This window comes from Octopus bimaculoides, chromosome 4 (genome assembly GCF_046866305.1).
Source record: "Octopus bimaculoides isolate indiv1 chromosome 4, ASM4686630v1, whole genome shotgun sequence".
Lineage (NCBI taxonomy): Eukaryota > Metazoa > Mollusca > Cephalopoda > Octopoda > Octopodidae > Octopus > Octopus bimaculoides.
This window is the reverse complement of record NC_142931.1, coordinates 69516498-69541497: the sequence shown is the minus strand read 5'-3', so window position 1 is coordinate 69541497 and position 25000 is coordinate 69516498. Positions and strand designations below refer to the sequence as shown.

At 33.3% G+C, this 25000-nt stretch overlaps 1 long non-coding RNA gene across 1 annotated transcript in view; it reads left to right on the top strand.

Moving 5' to 3' along the window:
- The first annotated feature begins 213 nt into the window (after positions 1-213).
- The window catches only part of LOC128247680 (uncharacterized), a 63514-nt gene continuing 38727 nt past the window's right edge, over positions 214-25000 (top strand). Inside the window, exons 1-3 of the long non-coding RNA XR_008264043.2 lie at positions 214-383; positions 5589-5757; positions 11153-11277. This is a non-coding gene — a long non-coding RNA (uncharacterized LOC128247680). The remainder of the gene's footprint in view (positions 384-5588; positions 5758-11152; positions 11278-25000) is intronic.

Here is a 25000-nt window from a genome sequence, read left to right as displayed (position 1 = left end):
ATACATCATACACACATATCTGTGCGTATGCAACCACATTTATGTATATGTGTATGTATATATATTGTGTGTATGCGTACATATGTATTTCCATACACACACACATTCACACATATGTATTATGTATATATATATTTGTGTATGTGTGTGTATGTATTTATATATGTCTGTTCGCATGCACACGCATACGCACACAAACACACATATCGATAAACAGAAATAATAGCATACATTCGGACAAACCGCAATAGTGAAAATGAACGTAATATAGGGAATTAAATGAAATACAAAGAGTAATTCACTTTCTTTTCTTTTGACTGCTAATGGTCTTACTGAGAACATCATTTACATATTCCAGCAAATATGCACTTTCTTTTCTGATGGTAAGTGAAATTATTCTATATTTTATTTGCTTTTAGTGTACTAAACTCTGGATTGCGACAAGTCACAGAAACTTTATAATGTAAATTATCTGCAATTTTATTTTATTTTTACATTACACGCACTTCCAAATAAGATTTTACTTAAGTTATCTGTATAAAAGTTTGTATTTATTCCTTTTATCATTGACAAGCTAGGATTTATCTTCTTGACAATGTTTTCAATTTTTTTTATTAACCTGTCAAATGGGAGAATTCTCCAGGAATTTAGTTTTGGAATAACAAGTGATCATTTTAAATTGAAAGCGAAACATGTATATCGCCTATAAAAAAAAAATACTTGAAACAGCCAATTTGGTAAACTTAGGTAGCTATTATGGTATTCAAAATATTTAATACCTTATGATTATGTCTGTGCACAAGTGGTGAGGAATCCAATAAATCGTATGGTTTCCATGCAGTGTATCTTATGCATACTATAGCAAATAGACTGAGTCGTAATAGCAACGGATAAAACGTTTTGTAGTAATTGTTCCAGCTCTCTGAGTTCAAAATCCTCAGAGATCAACTTTGCCTTTTTAATTCTCTATGATTGCGTCTGTGCAAAAGTGGCACAAGTGTTGTGGAATCCTATAAATTATACCTTCTCATGCAGTGTATTTTATGTGCATCTTATGCATAAGATTGCGAATAAGTAGAGTCGTGATATTATTGGATAAAACTTTTTGCGGTATTTGTTCCAACTCAATTATTCTCTAAGTTCAAATCATACGAAGGTTATCTTTGTTTTTCATTCCTTCGGTGTTGATGAGTAAACTATCTTTGAAGTGCTTGTATTGCTCTCTCTCTCTCTCTCTCTCTCTCTCTCTCTCTCTCTCTCTCTCTCCTACACACACAAGCTGTGACATTCTGACGTACTGCTGTAGGATGGATAAAAGGGTGTCTTTAACTGCTCGAGAATACAGCTGCGCTTTTAACCATCAACCAAAACCTGTTACATACTGATACTAAGTCATACTTGATAGCGGTCAACTTGACGCCTTCATTAGTATCTAATGCATGCCAACCAGATTGAACGCATTCAATCTTTTTCAAACTTTAGCTAAAGAAAGAGAGTAATATAGCAACGGTTCTCACCCTCCCCATCATAATTAACTGGTATGATAGGCCTGCAGAAATTCTGTGTCCCTTTACACTTGTGCTGGAGGTTGACTTATCCACCTTTCCCCACCCAACATGGGCTGGGTTTAAATATAAAGCTTGTTAGCTTTTGAAATTTTACATTGGTTTACTTCCTACTTTAGTGAGTCCTACACACTCTCTCTCTCTCTCTCTCTCTCTCTCTCTCTCCTCTCTTTCTTTCTCCTCTCTTTTTCTCCTCTCTTTCTCTCTTTCTCTCTTTCTTTCTTTCATTCTTTCTTTCTTTCTCTCTCTTTCTCTTTCTCTCTCTCTCTCTCTCTCTCTCTCACACACACACACACACACATGCTCACATAAACATTATTTTGAAACGCCATTTTGGCTTTTGTTTGTTGGTTAAATATTAGTTCAATATTTAACCGTAATTGGTACAGAATATAATCTCGATTAAAGTTATCCTACGCACCATGTTGCATTGTCTAGGATCAATGAAAGATTTGATTTCAAATATGTCGGATAGTGAAATACTCTTTAATTAGAGTGGATTCCATTTTTTTTTTTAGTTGTCATCAGGTTTTATTTTTGTTGTTGCATAAGCCATGATTGAGATTTTCTCCAATGCGCCTGCATTTCAACCGTGGTCATCTCGTCTTTCTTTTTATACATGCTGTAACTAAAACTACATTAAATGTCTTAAATTTCTAAACAGTTGGTATGATTTTGCAATTTTCTTGCAAGTCGAGCGACTACGTAGAAGCATATCAATTAGTTCATTTCTTTGATGTACATTCAGTTTATGAAACATATTAATTATTTTTGGACTAGGTGTAGCATCCAGCTAGGCAAAATGCTTAGTGGCATTTTGTCTGTCTTTACATTCTGAGTTCAAATTCTGTCAAGGTCGACTTTGCTTTTCATCCTTTCCATCCAGGGTCGGTAAAATGAGTACCAGTGAACACTGAGGTCCATGTAATTGGCTTATACTGTTCCTTGAATTTGCTGGCCTTGTGTCAAAATTTCAAACCAATATTGTCACATTCATACTTTTCTCTAAAAGAAAATTTGAACAACTGACATATAGAACGGAAGTGAACGCTTTACTTCTGTTGGCACAATAAAAGTTCGTAGATAAAAATAAATTGCAGTGAGTTGATTTACAGAGAAAAATTAAAATCTGATGTTTTAGATATCTGTCCATATTTGGTGAGACGGAGAAGAGTGAGGGGAGAAAAAAGCATCGAAGAACCTAGCACTTGGTGTGAAAATGCGAATGACAGCACTTTTACGCTCTATTGTCAAGATGTTTATTTGTTTTCCTTCACTGCAGAGAAGGGCAGATCATTCGAATTATTAATCTTTCACACTTCACAGCAAACTTAAGCTTATTGTCTTTGAAGTTTTATAGAATGACTTTAGCTGACAGAGGCTACCACCAATATTTAAAGATTCCAGATCTTTTCTAATAATGGAAACCCCTGGTCCTCTTTTGTTTATATAACAATTGACGTAACTCTATTGAACAAGAACAAAAACTTTATGAAACCTATCGATACGAGTGTATATGCACCAAACATTAACATTGATGTGAACAAAGAAATTAAAAGAAAAACAAATCACATCTAATCAATTATTTGTATGATGTTACATATAGTTAGCAATAAGTGGTGCCATGATGATATAATTATGTTTGTCTTCAAATATCGATTTCTAACATAGGCAGAAGGTCAAAACTGTTTTGAGAAAGGGGTGGGTCCCTGTCGATTATATCGACCCCAGTACTTGTCTGGTTATTATTTTTTATCGACTACGGAAGGACGAAAAGCAAAGTCGAACTGAATGAAATAAACATATTTCTAATTGATATATATATATATATATATATATTTATTAATCCTACAATTTAATGATTTACAATATCCTTTGTAGTTTTTATCTTTCTATTGAAAAAAGATAAAACTGTCTTATAATTCAGATTTACACCTTTATTCTTGTATTTCTTTGCCTGAAATAATTTTAGCGGACGATATGGATCCCATTATTTTGAGAAACTGTCAATATCGAGCATTTTATTTTTGTCTAGTGGAGGAAAAAAAAAGGTTTAAGCCAATGTATTGAGAGGAACCTGAGACAGAACATCATATTACCTGATGTTTTGCCATTAATATTAGAATCAACTCGAAAATTTTCTTTGTTTAATTCTCATCCCATTCTCATGTACTATACACTCAGTGTTCTCTCTCTCTCCCCCCTCTCTCTCTCTCCCAGTCTCCCTCTCTCCCTCTTGATATTTATAAGAGCTTTATTTATAACATGAAAGAAATTAGAAAGCAAGCCTAAAAACTACTATTCATTCTATCAGAGATGGAAGAATCAAACAAAAATGCATTGTGGTATTTGGTCCCGTTTTCTCTCAGGTGTACTTTTCCATTTCACATTCTGAGTAGATAAAATAAGTTCCAGGTGAAGTACTGCAAAAGCTAAAATCGAATAAAATTCTTGTGAGATGCCTCGGTATTACATTCCAAAATTGAAATCACTAAAACTATATGCTGTATATCATGAACTCCACATGTCTAGATGGGTTCGGTGTTTCAGTCTTAAAGGATAATCACGTCATAGCCAACAATTCGGGAAATATTTCGCGGAAGTAATTTTGTTAGAGCCCTAAATAATCCTTTTGATTATAGTCACAAGGCCTGAAATTTTGGAAGAGGAAACTAGTCGATTATATTGACTTCAGTGCTCAACTGGTACTTTTTTGATTGATCTTAAAAGGATAGAAGGCAAAGTTGATCTCAACAGAATTTGAACTCAGAACGTAAAGATGAAAGAAATACCGCGAAGCATTTTGTCAGGCGTATTACCGATTCTGCCAGCTCACCAACTTAGTGACGTAAAGGATATAAACACATGAATGTGAAGAAACAGCATAAGATTTAACCGAAGATGCACGATGCGCAAATTATTTCATTAACAAAAATAAAAACGTGTCAGGTTTGAACATTTCTCCCGTACAGAAAATTTGAGAAGGATCTGATTTGAGTTTCGTCCCTTATCCTGATTATTAACTGTGTACACCTCATTTTGTTTTATAAGTTTGCCAAAAAGGGTAACATTAGTAAATTTGCTTGATAATCAGTGCTTACACTAGATACTAGTTCAATTAAATACTAAATAATAAGCTAAGCACTGTTCTATCAGATACGCATATAGATGTACAGAAACAGTACAAATTTAACTGAGCTATGCAATACGTAAATGAGTATACCGACAACTGTGAATCTTGTACTTTTTCTGTTCATCTACATATTAATCTCCCAATTCAGGCGCTTAGAGTTTAGAGTGATATCTAATTAAATTAGCTACTACTGAAATCATTAATATTTGGCAAGCTGGTATTTCCAATTAGCTACTGCTCCTCTGTTTGGTGGACTAACAAACCTATTAGTCTCTACGGGTAGAATGAGCTAAAACTTGTATCGGATCATTCATTCTTTGTCTATCCATGGAGAAAAAACGCGAAAAAGAGACACGTATTTATACTTGCCTGTATAAATATTCTTTTACGTTTTACGCAGCTCTAGTTCAATTCTGAACTGTTTCTGTATATTTATATGATTATCTGTTGAGTGCATAGTGTAACATTTAATTAGATTAAATATTATGGATGGCAAATTGGCAGAGTTGTTATAGCCATGGGTAAAATACATCGCAGTATCTGTTCCGCTTCTCTGAGTTCAAATCCCGCCAAGGTTAGTTTAGCATTTCATTATTATGGAGTGATAACGTAAAAATTAAATATTGACATCGATTCTTCAGTCTCTCTCTTTCATCTCTCTCTCTCTCTCTCGAAATTGACTGCGTTGTGCTCCGCGTCCATTTCTCTAGAAAGGAAAATATGCTGGGCGACGGCCGACTGTAGAAAAGCTGATATGCTTCTGAAACTGTCCAAAGAAGGCTCTATATGCAGCACAGCATGGAAGAGAAATTAAGAAGAACTAATATCATAATAATAATGTAAAAGTAAATAAAAGTTGTTGCTGAAATCGATTTTTCTTTCTCTATTAGTTGGAGATTTTTACCACAGTGATCGAAATAAAACACATTAAACGGTCAATACCCAACGGAAAATCTGATAAATGGAGAAACTTTAAACTCTAAGGCAGATTAGTCTGAGAATAATGAGACTGAAAATGTATTTAAGTGTAAAGATACATTTTTGACGACATCGTGGAAGGTAAGTTTAAATATAAAATATTCGTTTGTATTCTCTGGCGAGTGAAAATATTTTACTAAGCAGTACTATTCTGAATTTAACCATAAATAAATATGAATATATTGAAACATAAATATTATCGATTATTCATGCGATTGCTATAACAGAAAACATAATAAAAACACATGCTCTTATTGTGTTGAGCCCAACAGCTAGTTTTATTTCCCAACAGAGACAAATTCACTTCAATTATGCCACTAATAACTTTGGAAAAGACGTAGGCATTATATAATTTTCCTTCCTTTTCTCAAAAATTGAGAATTTGAATTTAGTGACACAATATGACAATCATTATTATTATTATTTTTTTAATTCTGAAACACTATTATATATATTACTTATAATTTCTCACACTGGAAATTTCAATTAGTAATAGAATTTAACTGGAACTTATTTTATCACCTCCAGACTTTGATGAAAAATACACCCACGTCAGATACGATAGGAATTCAATATATATATATATATATATATATATATACACTTATATATATATATATATATATATATATATATATATATATATATATATATATATATATATATATATATATATATATATATATATATATATTATATATATATATATATATATATATATATATATATATATATATATATATATATATATATATATATATATATATATATTTATATATATATATATATATATATGTATATATATATATATATATATATATATATATATATATATATACATTTATATATATATATATATATATATATATATATATATATATATATATATATATATATATATATATATATATATATATATATATATATATATATATATACACGATACTAATTAGAATAAATAGGGTAATTTAAACTGTCTGCTATAGTTGTCCTCTTTACTGCCTTATACACCTACAATAATGACTTGTTAAAGCAAAAATCTACAGAGAAAAACATTGTAAAAAGTTCGGCAGTCTACCGCAATGTCGGTTGTTGTTTATTCCAAGATCATTCAGCCCCAAGTCATCCAGCAGACTTTCGATCAAGCGATCTCTACCTATAGCTATCAACTAGCTTCGTTTCTAACTTTCATTTTCTCTGACACACTATAAACATCCTTGGTCTATTTCTCTCCCCCAAAATTTAACCTCTGTTAAACCAATACCGTCTTCTGCAGCTATATGTGCCCGACAATTGTTTTTATGTGCCTAACGAGCCGCCATGGATATATTGTAAGCAGTACTCCGCGGAGAAAAGCTTCGCATTTTCAGATCGTTTTGTATCCAGCACTACACTTTACATACTAAAGAAATTTTCTAAACGAATATTTTATACTTTTCTAGTTCCACTACCTTATAATATACACGCCTAGTGCTAAAATAGGTAAAACACTCCACCGTAAACTCTTTAATTTCTCTTTTTATCTTCTCTCCCCTGTCCTTTTCTAACCTTCTCTCTCCCACTCTCTCTCTCTCTCTCTCTCTCTCTCTCTCTCTCTCTCTCTCGATATATCCTGTCCTTTGAAAGCAGAGTAAAGCTCATCTTACTTCCAAGAATGCCACACTCACGGATCTTGCCAACTACAGTCCTGTCACACTTCGAATACTGCAATGATTAACAAAAATATTTTCCCACCTCTCTTCAGTGATCGCGAGTACGGTTTCCGTAAAGGTAGAGCTACCGGAGATCTATTCATCTACGTCATTCACCAGTGATATTTTATTATCGACACTTTAATGAAAGTTGCTCTGAACATCAGAAAAGTTTCTTGGGCAAACTGTCCACCAATGAGCTCCATCTATCTATCGTCAGTGGTTTTCTGTCAGATTACACCTTCACAAAGTGTGTTAATGAAATTCTCTGAGACTCATACATTAACAACTCTAGCAGATCTCAGGGTTGTGTTTTCTCACCGCACCTTTCACTTCAAGATCAATAACATACTTGCATCAGTTCTATGAGGATAAAGCCATCTTCCTTTCTCTTTAATTTTCCGTCTAATCCCAAACCAACCTGTATTAAGTTTGTACTAATAACTTTAACAGAGATCTCCTTAGCATCCTCCAGCGTGGGTTTGTTTATCGCCTCTTCTTTAAAAGCACAAAACTTATTTACTACCCATATCAAAGAAACATTATCGCCCTAAATAGGAATAACACGACGCTAGAACACGCAAAGCAGCGTTAGACCTAGGCTACGCTATCACTGAAGATCATTCTTGAGAGAACGCATATTGTCATCGTTAATAAGACTACTTCAGAAACAGAAAAATACTTTATCTTTCAAGATCTCTCTCTACAAATCTTAGGTGAAACACACAATAGAGTACTTCTCTAGGACAATGCGGTCGTTATACACACAGATGCCCTAGTTAAATCCAAAGAAATGCCACTTGATTAGTTGGTGTGAAGGCACTCTCCTACACGCTCTAACGCCTGATCTACGGATGTGCTGTAAATTTCTGACTTTTACTACTGTTATTGCAAAGATATCTGCTCCTCGAAGTTGGATTTCTCATGCTATCTCTATTCACGCACTCTAGACTCATTAAGTTATCACGTATATTGTTTCTCATAGGCCCCGTGCTAACTTCTATGCCTAATCATCTTCCTTCCTGTATTCTCACAAGACTTTCCTCTTCCTCCTTACACATGTCTTTCCGGCAGCTTAATACTTGCAACTATTCAAGAGGAGCATTAGCTTCTTCGAACTTATCTCTATTGGTGTAACTGCGGAGATTATAGGCACAATCCTTTAATACTAATTAATCCAACGTAAAATATTCATGTTATCTAATATTTGTTTCCAATGATTTTTATGTCCTTTTCTTAAAGTTTTAAATGATTTAATATCAATTGATAGGGTTTGGCAGAAAAAGAAACGCACTTAATTATTTCATGTTTAGATAATAATCGTAAGGAATTTCTTAGCTGCTCTTTTTTTATCTGTAGAGAATACAGTTTCAAGAATTTTCCCGTGAGAATATATTTAGTATTTCTGAAAACAAAAATATCTTACATTTCAAAGTTGAACTGAGTGCACAAACTTATGAGTAAATTTGATTCTAACGTAGAATCGCAAGACATCTTCGATAAAAGAAACCAAATATCCTGTTAATTAAATTGTAAATAAATTATGGAATGTTTACAGAATATTCACAGTATTAATATACGCGAAAAATATCTGTTGAGCATCAAAGCATATTTCAAGTATTAATCAGGGTTTAGGCTTTCCTAACTATTACTAATGATCCTTGGTATTCTTATTTTTAAATAATGTAGTTTGATCATTTCACTTTATTATCGTATCCAATTACTTACTATACTTAATTTTAATATGTTTGAGAAACCCAAAAAAAATTCAGGGAAGATTTTCTACAACAGAAAAGTACGTTTATTGGTGATGAACATAACTGTGTAAAAGTATGTTATCAGTTAAAGTGCTGAACCTCTCTTTCTCAGCACTGAATGTAAAATATTAAATAAATTCACAACAATCGTTTTCTTTTATTATAAGGACTCTTTACGCCAACTAGATTGGCAATATATCAACGTCATAATGCTCCTACTCATTGTAACCAAATCGGTCAAAACGTATCGCAAAGAAAATTAAAAGGCGTCTTCATTATTGTCTGGAGATTTGCCAGACATGAATTTATGGCAAATCATAATGTCAAAACGGAATTCAAGAACCTTTAAAAGCAGCAAAATTTTATTTGTTGCTGTTCAGGAAAGATGGTACAAATTAGAACCTGAATTACTGCAAATTTATTCCGACAGTGTAATTAAAAGAAAATGAAAACTACAAGAGAGTACACCAGAAACGTTGATTAACACATTTCCGTTATCATCTCTAGGAATAAAATGTGATTGCAATGTTTTGGTTTAAACAGAAGGAATTTTTTTTTAAGTCAGAAAGTTTGAAGTGGTTTCATTTCGTAATAGTTGTTGTTATTGTTTACATTAAGCCATGCCCCGATCAAGCTGATCTGTTATCAAATGCACTCTTGCTTCAACCATCTTTCTTACTTTTTTCTGATACGGTGCTTGTTTACTCGCTGGGTCTGCAGGCGAGCGCGTGGTGTGATCGCTCGTTTCTTAACTGCTTCGTGTAGTCATTTTTGGAGAGAGAGAGAGAGAGAGAGAGAGAGAGAGAGAGAAAGAATATGAGAGAACGGGAGACCGACTGGCAGGCGGGTTGAGAGTGGACAAAGAGAGAAGTGAAATGAAATTCAGTGTTTGGCTGGTATATTATTTATCATCCCCGAAAGAATGAAGGGTGAAGTTAGCTTCGGCTTATGGCATTCCGGCGATATAAGGACTTTGACAATTTGCTACAAATTTCAAATAAAACATATCTCAGACTCTAGACTCGATTATCCAGTATTCTCTTTATAAAAAGTTCGTAGGGTATGGTTTGATGATAATTTGGGTTGTTATTTGTAGATGTTGCTCTCGTGGTTGTTGATGCTATTTCAACGTGAAAAAAATGCATCAGTAACTTATTAATGCTGTTTATGTCTTTGTTGTCAGAGCTTTTTTTATTGTTCGTTTCTGTTGCTGTTTTGGCCACTGCTATTGTTACAGCTGCTACTGATGCTGACGTTACTACTACTACTACTACTACTACTAATACTACTACTACTACTACTACTACTACTACCACCACCACCAAAAACACCACCACCACCACCACCACCACCAACGCCACCAACACCACCACCACCACCACCAACGCCACCAACACCACCACCCACCGCCACTACTACTACTACTACTACTACTACTACTACTACTACTACTACTGCTGCTACTACTACTACTACTACTACTACAGCCGGTACCGTCACCGCAGCCGTCGCTGCTGCTGCTACCATAGCACCTGGGACTCGAATCAACAATGTCATTGCGATCGCGCTACTTTCTAGAAATAATCTACAAGTGCGAGAATTAAACCACTTCTGTGATAAGTTTTTCTTCTCAAAGATGACAAATATAAAATGTTATCATATATCTTTGGAAAAGTTAAGGAAGAAAAAGTATAAAGAAAACAATGCATTCATGAATTGCTTGAAAACATTTCGACAGGACAATAGAAAGTGACATTACGTTGAATGAAGTGCGTCTAAAATCACAGATTTGCTTTGGGGTTATATGAGAATGAATGTGAAGTACTTTTAGATTTCCACGTATAACAATACTATACATAAACAACAAATAATTTAAACGCAAGCTGCTGTTTTCAGTTGGAGGATAGAGAAGACAGAAATAAAGAAAAATGATATATTTTTAAAATTTGAAATAAATGAAATATAATTAAATTTAAAGCTTAATGAATATTCGACAATAAATGATATATAAATTCAATTTTTTTTTAGAGCATCAATTAAAATAAATCGCTGTAGTCGACTCTAGTACGAATTTCGATGTATGACCACCGGGAATCCTGCCCATTGAATTAGCGTGCAATGTGACTGAGTATTCCACAGACACTGTAAGAAAGGTAAGTCATTGAATCACATGTAATATCCATTTGATGGAGTTTTTTTTACACCGTTTCTGTTTACCCATTTCACACACAATGCAAGGTGTGACACAAGACTGAACTAAATGCATTTCTCAAAGATTCCACTCAATGAGATCAGTCGGTCTTGATTCACAATTGTCTGTTTTTAAGTACACCCTTTTACTTTACGTATCTTTAGAGCTAAGTGTGGTTCTGTTGTTCCTTGCAATAAAGTTTCTATAGTCGTGTTAAGAATTCAGTCTCTGGAATGCTCTTTGTAAATTCTTTTGTTTTAGCTCAAATTTTTGTATTGCATGCGTGTTTAGTGCTAGATGTACTTGTGGCTTTTGTGAAATTTGTCGGAGGAATAACTATTTCTGTTGAATATTTATATTCTTTGTTAACTGCACGTAACATTTGTTTTTAATAAAGTTCGAAACTACTCGTAGCTGCGTATCTTGCTGCTGGTGGGATGGGAGTCAAATGATTAACCAAGGCTACACATTCTATATTTCATTTCAAGTGTACGGCTATCTGTTATTCTGTCAAAAGATTTCACTTGGAGGAAGTAATTTTATTGTTCACTTTTCTTTTCTCTCTTGAATATTCTAATTTAGCACATTGAAACTAGCTTACTGCATGTATTTTTCGAGGTAAATTCGTTTCTTTTAGGTTCGCCATAATCCATCGGTAACATTTCTTTTGTGTTAGTCCTTTAATTCTAGCATACTGTATGTATTGACCTTTGTTGACCCCCTATACACATACACATATGCAAGTGGGTCTGAAACACAGGCTCGCTTTTTCAGAGGAGGTATCAGTAACATCTCTAAACCAGAAAGGTTCCTTCTAGTCAAGCACGCAAAAGCGATTGTCGTGACAGGGAGAGAGAAAGAGAAAGAGAGGAGGGAGGAGAGGGAAGGAGAGAGAGTGAGAAAGAAAGAGATAAGGAAGGAGAGAGAGAGAGAAAAGTGGAAAGGGAGAGAGAGAGAGAAAGAAAGAGAGAAACATTATAATTGTATTATCTGTTCAATTGTGATTATATGTCAGAGTTCATATTAGAAAGGATTAAGAACTATTTGTAATTCATTTAATGTTTCCACTATTTTATTGTCAGTGTTCTTCGACTTGGTTGCATTGCCTCATTTCAAAGTCAATCTGGTAAATTTGTGAAGTTTAACCTCAACATTGCTGTCACATCTAAAAAGGTTTGAGCAAACGAATATTTTAACACTGTTGTCAAGTAGAGAGTTCCAATATCGCTTTATTTATCAGTCCTTGGTCTTTACAACCATCATGAGCTCTTGCTGCACTCATTTTACATTTTAATTGAAGACGGTTTCTATCAGTGTGTCAGCATAATCTTGATGAGAGTCAGTGTCCAGGCCGTATTCTTGTTTCTTTTTGGTAGGGATGTCTCCCAATACCCATATTTTCTTCCCAAATATTTCTACTTTTTCTTGATCTGGTAGATATTCTATTTCAATTGTTATGGTATTTAATTCACCGGAGAATTTTTGGTTATATTCTCGAAATATTTTATTTTCTTTGAGTTGTTTGATTCTCTTCTCAAATTTCTGTGTCCTCATCGATTTAGTTTTCACCTGCTGAATTAATATTTCTTTTGTGATTTATAACGTTGTTCATCTTGAATTTTAAGATGTCTGTGTTCGTGAGAGCAATATCAATATTCAAATGATTTATTTCAATTAATAGTGAGCTATGGTGTAATATCGGATACTAATGGTGCAGAATATGTATTGTGTATATCTTATTATAGTGTTCGGTGTAGATTATTTACAATGTGTTGGGTTATAACCAGAGTTGGTCAGATAAAGTATTTGATATTTTGGCAACAGAATTTTTTTTCTGCTCTAAAGCCTTTCATTCTCGTCCATCATACTTTATCTTTCACCATATCTACTAAACACAGTGGTTACCAATACATACTCTAGGAAAGAGTCCGCGATGCCAAAGCATATACGAAGGTTGAGACATGGAAAGTAACAGGCGTGTTTAATTTTATAAGACGTGCTTTCTAACAGACTTTCACTTTTATTTAGTATGTCCTCAAACGCAAATACATTGGGTGCATATTGCATCTAGATTACTGCCAGATGTAGATATCATTCTATATGCTGAGAGACTCTCTATTAAAACCTGGAGGAGGCGTGATGACCAGTGGATAAACTGAAAATCAATTAGCTTGATAGACTATGTTGGTGGGACATTCAGACGAAACATATGGATAATTCACAAATGCTTTTGATCTGATCGTGCTACTAAAAGAGTAAACGCTACTGATTAGAGATTAGTTTTTATCCATAAGAATAAAAGTCATATATGTTCAAATTTGTCAGACATTTTCAGTTATAATGCACGGCAGTCAGTCAGTTCGTAATAACTGTGAAGCGACGTAATTGTTCATCCCATTTGTCCGTCATTTTAGAACGCTGTCAGCAATTGGGAAACGCAACTGTCAGTTAATACTACAATTAACATAAACTTGAAGATTGCTGAAAGCATAGAAGTACATGTGTTACTATAATTTATGAAACTGTAAAGCATACAAAAATAAAATGTGAAACTCAGACTATGTTAGAATCTCATTCATATACGTACACACACACACACGCACACACACACACACACACACACACACACACACACACACACACACACACACACACACACACACACACACACACACACACACACACACATGTATGTAAATATTCAGGTTTGTGGTTGCATATAAGCACACATGTTTATATTGTTTGCGGGAGGAAATCGTTCGCCAACACCACCGGAACCGCTCGATGACGCGATTTCGGCTTCATTTGGCTTTGTCAATGGCACATGTCCATGGCTAAAAATACCGATTTCTCCGTCAGCGATAGACACTGAGTCTCAGTGACTATTCAGGCATTGGTGTCACAGATAGCCAGGGGGTTTATTGAAACTAATTAATGGTGACACAGGCAGTATTAATTCCAAATGGTAAAATGTATCCTCACTTAAAAGTGGATGTTGCGTCAAACCACAAAATACAGTGCTATTTACCATGAGAGAATCTGTCATATTGACTTGTGGTGCATATAAGCACTCGTGTTTGTATCGCCAGCGGAAGATACTCGCCTATTATCGTCGCCAGAACTGTTACAACTTTCTTTTAATAAGGTCACTGACTATTTGCGGTACCAGTGCCTGAAAAGACGCTAAGATTCTCAACCGCATAATCCATGGGGTTACAATCGGAGGAATTAAGAGGCCAGAAATTGAGACAGCTGAAATTGTAGAAATTCTCCGACAACCACTTCTTTCCGGAGCTAGGGCAAAGATACGAATCCTGTTGTCACACATATAGCCTTCTAGTAACAACCACCTCCAGCCAGCGTTTAAGCACAGGCTACAGCAGCTTCCCATAGTCATCGAAATTGATCTTAAAGTTCCGTTCATACAGCCTTTACAGTCAGTATTCACAGAGCACTGAGCAGCTGTTATGGTATGGGCATTTTGATACCCGGTACGAATCATTATGGTACAGGTACCTCTTTTCCCATATTCTGATGGCTTCCAGTCCTCCATGTCAGCTAAATTTTTCAACTACTTTAATCTCTAGGCTCTCCAACGCCGTTAAATGTTCATCAATATATCAAGTTGTTCCTGAAAAATGAGTTATAAAATCTCGTCAGATTTTGCCTGAACACTCAGTATTATGCATAAATATGTCGACAAATATATATAATTTTATACTTCTTTCATTTGGCAGTTTAGCTACAATACTCTCTATATATATTTATTTGTGTGGGAAACATTTGAAAAATAAAAGTTGGATTTAAATGTTTGGTGAGAAATCTAGCATCATAATTACCATTGAAATTTATGAGTCAGTGATTAAGAATTTAAGAATAAGAAAATAAAATAATTGAAGTGATAATAGCAGTAATTATTACAATTATCAACAAAGGGGTTTAAAATATATATGAATATAATAAGCGGGTGGAGTAAGGAAAGCAATGATTGTAAAATTAAGTATGGAAATGAGAATAGGAATAACGATGAAGTTAAATCTCATAACAAAAATATAATAAATATAATATACAAAAGTAAAGTATGATGAAAACAACACAAATAATAAAAGTAATGAAAACTGACGATAATTCAATACGCACACTAATACATGAGTATTAGTAAGTATGTATATATATATATATATATATATATATATATATATATATATATATATATATATATATATATATATATATATAAATATATATATAAATATATATATATATATATATATATATATATATATAAATATATATATATATATATATATAAATATATATATATATATATATATAAATATATATATATATATATATATATATATATATATATATATATATGTATATATATATATATATATATATATATATATGTATATATATATATATATATATATATATATATATATATATGTATATATATATATATATATATATATATATATATATATATATATGGGAGAATATACAAAAAATAACAACAGACGAGGACAGGTGGTGTAAATAACAAAAGTAATATATATATATATATATATATATATATATGTATGTATGTATATATATGTATACGTATATATATATATATATATATATATATATATATATATATATGTGTGTGTGTGTGTGTGTGTGTGTGTGTGTATGTATATATATGTATATGTACATACTTACTAATACTCATGTATTAGTGTGCGTATTGAATTATTGTCAGTTTTCATTACTTTTATATATATATATATATATATATATATATATATATATATATATATATATATATATATATATATACAAACACTTACCTCTCTGGCCAATCGCTCATCAACTTTTTCATGCACCACATGAAAAAGAAGGTGACAATGGAGAGGCAGGTCTTGTCTCGTGAAAGTTTCGAAAAACGGTGGGTGAATATAGCAAATATGGTGCGTGCGAGCGACGAAACAACTTTGAGCATGATCCTGTAAATCGTAAAAGGAGAGAGAACAGATTGCTCTCATGTGTTTTATTCCCTCCCTGCCCGAGGTTACCACGGTCTTCTCCGGAGGCCTTTTCCGTAGGCCTTTTCGTGGCCCGTCGCGCTTTATGCGTTAAATGGATATAAATATCACCTAACGGCATTAATACTGCCTCTGTCGCTGGTATATATTGGTGATTTCATCTTAGCATCACGTTTATCGTTGATTTTCGCAAGGTCGAAATATTTTACAACCACCTTTGTGTGTTTAAATAACTATTTTGATAGCAAGTGCTAATGATGCAGAGGGTGTGTCAGAGAACGTCCTCCTGGTTGAAAACCACATTAGGTGTCATTTGATAAGTCATTTTCTTCAAAGAACGTGATTACTTTCTTTCTGGCTGTTCGTTCCATGACATTGCTGATATGTGAGATCAGAGATATTGTCTTGTAACTTTTAGCATCTGCTCTGCTTCCGTCTTTATAGTTTTCTTTGACTTATCTGGAAGTCTTCCTTTAACTTGCTCTACTCCCGCCTTTCTGCACTCCTTTAACTTGCCTGGAAGCTTATCAGTTGCAAGGAAGCTCTGGAAGTGAGACTGCAGTGGTTTTGTTAGGGCTTGTTTACTTTTCTTTTAGAAAGATCGCTGGGAGTCCATCAGAACCTGTGAATGAGTTTAGGCTTATTACTTCTTCTTTTATGCTAATGTAATCGATCGTTGCTGCCTCCCTATGAGCAACTGCAGTGACAAGGAACTCATTATGTTGACTTACTTGCATGTCCCCCATGGGGGGGGGGGGAGTAAAAACACGTTTGAATTGATCGTTCAACATATGTATGCGTATATATATATATATATATATATATATATATATATATATATACACAAAAAGGGAAAGAGATATAAAGAGAGAGACCTAAAATCCAAATTCAACAAAAGGAACAGAATTTAGTTTTATCGAGTCAAGTTCTGTTTTTCTTTTTTTATACAATTTCAATTCGTGTTTAAATCCGAGATTCAAGTTACAACATTATTTTTAATTTACGTTTCTTCTGATTTCAGTTAATTGACATATTTTAACTTTAACAATTTTAAGCTTAAAAAATGAAAAAAAAGTTGTTTTTTTTTAAATACGAGCGCTCAAAAATTCTACATTAAAGACATGAGTTGAAATATCCAGCCATAAAACTAACAAACATACTGTGTAATAACTTAGAAATTTACTCCTTTTTTTTTTAACAGAATCAATGCTTCTTTGATGATGTAAAGGATGACGTATAATTAAATTCATGGGGGAAAACGATTTGATTTATTGAAAAGATAGCGTACATGATCGATAATATTTCATTAACAAGTGCTGTAAGATTTTTAATATATATATATATATATAAATATATATATATATATATATATATATATATATATATATATATATATATATATATATATATATATATATATATATATATATAAATATATATATATATATATATATATATATATATATATATATATATATATATATATATATGCATATGAACTTGATTATATATATATATATATGTATATATATACACATATATGCATATGAACATGATTATATAAATAAATATATATATATACATAAATATATAGTATACACATATATGTATATAAATATACATACATACATACATATATATATGTGTATATATATATATATATATATATATATATATATATATATATATATATATATATATATATATATATATATATATATATGTATATATATATATGATCATGTTCATATGAATACAGAAATACGTGTATAATAACCATGTAATTATATACATATACATATGCATATATATATATATATATATATATATATATATATATATATATATATATATATATATATATATATATACACACACACACACACATATATATATATATGTATGTTTGTGTGCATGTGTGTTTGTGTACAGAGAGAAAGTGAAAGAGAGAAGGATTCATACACTTGAAGATGTGTGAGTATATATAAAAATATGCGTATATATATATATATGTACGTGTATGCATATTTATATTTAGACAATCTTTTCTGAGCTAACATTTATACCTATAAATATCTCATGTATGTAAACACATACATACAAATACGATATTTATACAAGGAATTTATATAGGATACATATAAGCATAAATGTTGGTATGGAAAAGTTAGTCAAACAGTTGCATGGTTATTAAACTGATAACTTAAAGAGAAAATTAGGTTTGTAAAGTCGATATTTTAAAATAAATCTGCAGCTTTCTTTCATTCACCATTCTTGGAATACCTTACATTTAATGTGTGCGTCGTTAAAGTAATCTCTGTTGGGTTGCTCACTCCGCCAGGAAACGGTGAAGCAAATCCAACGAGCGCATAATGTAATATATATGCGTTTGCTTGTTTGGTCAGAAATAGCTGTCAGTTCTCTTTTAAATCACCACCCGTTGCCGTATTAAAAGCAACATGCGCTGAAGAACATATTCCTGATTACGGAAAAATAATGGGACAGAATTGGCAGAAACATTTTTAATCAGAGGTCTGTTCGATCACGGTTGATATAATGCTAATCATCAGAAATACCTAAACTCACTGGATAACATTTTATCATACAAAAAGTCATTCGGTTGGGTAGGCATAGCACATAGAATCGTCTTTTGGGCATTTGGTTGGCTTTTGGATCATAGATTGTTTTTAATATAGGTATAAAGTTGTTTTTTAATGAAAGATTTGTAAAATTTAATTTAGTAAATAAGAATCCTCTTTCTCTCATATTAGTTTCAAATATCGGCACAAAGCCAACAGTTTTTGGGGCGAGGCCAAGTGTATTAAATTGACCTCAGTGTTCCAATTGTACTTAATTTGTAGACCTCAAAAAGACGAAAAGCAAAGTCAGCGTCGGCGGAATTTGAACTCAGAACGTAGAGACGGACGAAATGCGGCTAAGCATCTTGCCCGGTGTGGTAACAATTCCGTCAGCTTTCCACCTTTCCTTTTTCTTTAATATTGTTCATTTTTTTTACTGCACAGCAAGTCATTCTTGGGTGGCTTCAGAGTCATTTATGGTTTTTCTATAAAAGTGGTTATTCGACTCTTTTTCAATCCTTGTCTTTTATTATACTTTATTCTTCAACTCTTGAATGAAGAAAGACAAATTTAACCTTGGTAGAATTGGCACTCAGAGCGGTGAATGCACGCGGAGCTACTAGATCTTTTGAATTGCAAGTAGTCTAGGAAGAAGGTCAGAAGAATCGGCCTTAGTAGTAGATTTGTATTTTATTTATCGATTCCAAAAGGATTAAAAACAAATGTGTAACCTTAGCGGGATTTGAAATCAGAGCAAAGATATCCAGAACAGATATCACAAGATAGTCTGTTCGACGCACTAACGGTACGGCAAATCTGTTGCTTTAATGTATAGAGAAAACTAACTCTGAATATGATATGTGAGGAATGACAAATGACAGGATGGCAACAGTTAGAAGATAGTTCGAACATGACTTCCTTTATTTTCCTTCTATGTTAACTGGGATATTGCATCCGTGGATTGCATTTCGACGTTCAGCTGACTACCGAAATACCACAGCAATGACCCAGGACTACACAATAACCATCTTCGTTCCAAAATATCTCTAAGTGATTACTGGATGTGGCAGAGATAGCAGCCATATCAGCATTAAATCGTTTTCTTTCAACTTTAAAGAGAATGATTCATGTTAAATAGTATAGTCCTAGAAGCACTCAAAAAGATGGAATGGCCATGACTGGTATGCATTTGATATTAAGTTACATCGTGCCGCTAAGGATGTTTTCCGACGTGCTAACGATTCTGCCAGTTCACCGCCTTATACATCTGAATGTATTTTCAGGTAATTACAATGATCATTAGTCTCGAGAGTGATTACTTTTGTTTTTGTTTACTGTAATCTAGATTACGATTTTCATAATTACATCCTGAATACCACAGTATCATAATAGATTCACTTATCGAACCCTAATTACTCAATCTAGCTATAATAAGGTATCGTAGTATTGGGACAAATCATTGTTGCAATAAGCGAGGTTACTATATAACAGTGGTTCTCAGCCTTATCACAGTGGTTCCCAGCAGTGGTTTCCAACAATGGTTTCCAACAGTAGTTCCCAAACCTCTTATTTAAATGAATTTTCCCACGGGCCTCCTTTTAATATGCTTATCCTTATGTATCTATGTATATATGTGTGTGTGTGTGTGAAATTTTGAATTCAGCTCACGGACCTTCAGTATTACCTTTGCGGATCACCAGGGTTCCACAGTCCCCAGCTTGGGAACCACTGCTGTATGACTAAAATGTTTCATGAACTTGCAGTTTTCCTAATGGGATGTTAACAGGAAAATACTACAATAATAAACATCCATCAAAGGATCATTGGAACTCAAAACCCTTAATTGTAAAAGCATAAATAGAGAATTATGAATACATCCCACCATCTCTATTATTGTTGCAGGTATTTGCTGATCGTTGCTATTTTTCTGAATACCACGAAGTATCAGATGAAATATTTGGGAAACTTTCGCTCTCGAATAGAGGAAAAGGTCACTCAACTACATTAATGCTACTGGCAAAGACAAACGATCTAAAATTGAGAGACAAGGTCTCTTGACAGGATGAACCAGAATTCAGTTGCAACTTCTCGAAATAAAAACAAAACAGAAAAAAACCTGATCAGGTTTATTAATATATAAATTGGTTTTAGATCTAGACTTTAGTTCTGGTTATAGCCTCATATTGTGGTTGATCTGTTACAATCTAACCTACTCTGAAATCAGGAATCACATGTGATGAATTGTCATACTGGACTCGTGATAGATAATGAAGAAAAAATGGTGTTGCATATAAATTTCTATTTGCAGCCAGTCACTTTACAGTTGAATTTAATATAAAAGTTTTGTCTTTTATATCATAATAATTTGTTTCATTTTCTTTATGTGTGTGTGTTTTCATTAATTAAATAAGAGTCTTAATATAAAACGTAGTTTTATTGTTTCTTTAATGAATTCATCTTTGGTTATAATATTTGAATAGATTATACATGCAAGACCTCTAATGCAGAAAAACAACTCTGTGTTACTTTATTTCTAATTTTAGCAAGATAATTATTGTTTATTATCCTAAATGGGTTGTGCTTATTGTTCTCAATTATTATTTGGCAGTTAATTACAAAATTTCTATTAATGAATATATCTTTTGTTTTGTTAGTCATTCTTCACTAATGAGATATAACTTTGATGTTTTAAATCAAATTTAAAATTTTCAATGTGAATCTTGGCTTGTATTGATATTTTAATATTCAATCTCTTTGTTTTAAGAGAAGATATTTTTAAAAAATTACATGATTTCGTTGATAAAAATGCTATAAAAGAATATATTTATAGTGTAAGATTTTTTTGATTGCTATTAAAAATCTAATCAAATTACACTGGTGAGCAAGATAACTGTGCTATGGTTAATTTAGTGATTTAAACATGAATCTCTCTTTTTTTTCTCAAGTCAATATCTACAAACAGGTTAAAGCTCTAATCATAAAACATTCATTAAAACACATAATCTAACCTACAGAAATTTATATATTAAAGCAAACAGACAACAAAGATATTATGAAGCAATAAAAACGCCAACACAGTTTCCATTCTAATTGAGCAGGTTCTGTATAAGTGGAACTATCTTCCCAATTTGTAAAATGGCAGAGCATATATACTTTGTAAGAAGATTACGGACAAAATGTTAAATTACAGTTAAATTTAATTGAACATTTCAATTTAAGACATGTACATCGAAGACACAGATGAATAGATTGAGAAGATGCGACATAACTAGTTGAGAGGTGATGATGATTAGAATTCTGTAATCTGTTCTGCCTTGTGGCACTGCTAATGGTCAAGATACCCAATTCTTAACAGCTAATTCAATCTAACTGAAAACATGCCCTACAGAATATTACGAGTGACAAATGGCTCATCAGCGTAAAGTGCTGAGTTCAACTTTCTCGTACATAAAGGCAGATATTAAGTTTCTACCCGTATTGTTCAGAATTAAAATCAAATAAAGAGATCGGCCATTTATGCATAACTTCAAGTTTTAGAAGGAAGACATGATATTTATGCGATGACATGTTAAACAGAAGAATCCACTGAGGAAGGAGGGCAGCAAAGGCATACAAAATGAAAATGAAAGACATGCCAACAAATATGTTTAATGATACTTATCTATCTATCTATCTATCTATCTATCTATCTACCTACCTGTCTGCCTGTCTGCCCGCCTGCCTGCCTGTTTGTCTGTCTGTCTGTCTGTCTATCTATCTATCTATCTATCTATCTATCTATCTATCTGTCGTTATATATACATGAATTCCAAAATGTAACTACATGTAGATTGTTGGTGGTCTTTTTCTTCCATCTTTTTCTCTTGGACTTTCCTCTGTCTCCTGCTTCTGAAGAAGAGCTTTGCTCGAAACTTAAAACACCCTTTCTTTCCTTCCCTGAGCGTCTGCTAATACTTTGCATGTATCACGTCCTCACGTTTTTTTCTTGTTGTGCTTTGTTTTCGTTTTTTGGGATTAATTGCTATCAAAAAACATCGACGACGCAATGTGGTAGCTCAACCATCTAGAAATAGCAATAAATCTCCCTCAAAGAAAAGATTATCGCCTTTGAAAAGAAGGATACGTTGGACAACACACACACACATACACATATTACATACATACATGCATACACACATACATACATATGCGTGCAACACGCGCACGCATATCTATATATGTAAAGGGATGATCGTAGTTGAGACTATTTGATTACTCGTATACTGTATGGCGACTAAGAAAGCAAAATAATAATATATGTACTTTCTATTTACGTTCTGGTGCTGTTTTAAAGTTGTCATCTTGTGATGTGATAATGGTAAACCGAAAGAAGTAACCCAACGACACCTTTACGAGTTCTTCCACAAGCTTGAACAAAGAACGAAAGCGCAACTCCAACCTCTTAATGAGAAATATCATACCGGTTAACTTCGACTTAGATAAACACAAAGAAATGAATTGATCTTAGGTGGAATATTTTTTCTCATGGTGTTTCTTCTCTTATAGTTACTCAGTCAAAGCTGATTCATAACTAAACAACAAGAAATACATCAACAAATAATTCCAAATTTAAGAGCTTTTGCAGGAAATTTGAGTTGATTCGATGTCGAATTTTCTGAGATGAATATACTACAGCACTTGGAGAAAACCACCAGGCGCTAAAATTTAATTGTTCTTTTTGCCTTTTTTTCAACACCACAACTACTGCAAGACCATCGTTCTCACTATAAAAATGTACTTTAATACATCACAGACCTCTCGGGCTCTTCACCTTGTTTAACTGCATACGGTTCTTCTGGGGCCTTGCAGAAAGGATCTTTAATGTATTTGTGTAATTGTCCTTTCCTCCTTCTAGGCATAATGTTTCTTATTTCTTTATTGCCCACAAGGGGCTAAACATAGAGGGGACAAACAAGGACAGACAAAGGGATTAAGTCGATTACATCAACTCCAGTGCGTAACTGGTACTTAATTTATCGACCCCGAAAGGATGAAAGGCAAATCAACCTAGGTGGAATTTTAACTCAGAACGTAACAGCAGACGAAATACTGCTAAGCATTTCGCCTGGCGTGCCAGACATAATGTGTCTGTAAGCACAGCACCCTCGCAAAATGTCTCTACTGCTGCTGAATTTGTATCCAATTCTACACTGCAAACACTGCTTGTTCCAAAACTATCATCTTCTTCTCCATAAGATTCATCATGACATGCATATTTACATCAAGTGTTAAAATGCCTTCCCTTGCTTGAAAACATCAATGGAACCGGTTATCAGAATATGGTTTCTCTTCTAAAACAATGAGATCCACATCTCGCTCATGAGCTCACTAAATGCTTCAATCTCTCTCTCTCTCTCGCTCTCTCTCTCTCTCTCTTGCTCTCTGTGGATATAATTTGATCTTCAGCGTTTCCCCACTCTATAAAAGAGCAACAGCTCTGACACTGCAGCTTCCTGACCAAGATCTGTTAAACGTAACTCATTCGTGAATTTTTGCCCTTGAAAGATTTGGTGAAAGCAGGGTTGTTGTCTTCGACAACAGTAAAACCTTTGGCCGTATGGGGTATACGAATTTGTTGTCAAGACTACCCCCATATGAGTGCCATATGTCTCTCAACTCTTTCATTTGGCAGCAGCTTCCTACCAAATTACCAATAATGACGTGTGTAGGTGGTACTCGTTTTGACCCCTACTCTATCAAAACTAGTTTACTCCAGTTTTCGATTTTCTTTTCAACGCTCTTCACTGGTACGTTAACGACCTGTTAACCGTCAGCTCCAGTAATATCCAGTCCTACATGTTACATGATACCAATATGTATTCCTCCCTAATATTCTACAGGTAAGCATCTTCCACATTTAGGTGGAAACCTCCCACCGACTCTGTATTGCCCCCATGAACAGAAATATCGAAAGATCCTAACAGTGAGGATGGTAATCTCATTTCCTTTGACTTCAACAAAAAAGGACAACAATAATCAGAGAATATATCAATCTTAATGCATCTCACATTGACGTTAAGCTACACTTCTCCGC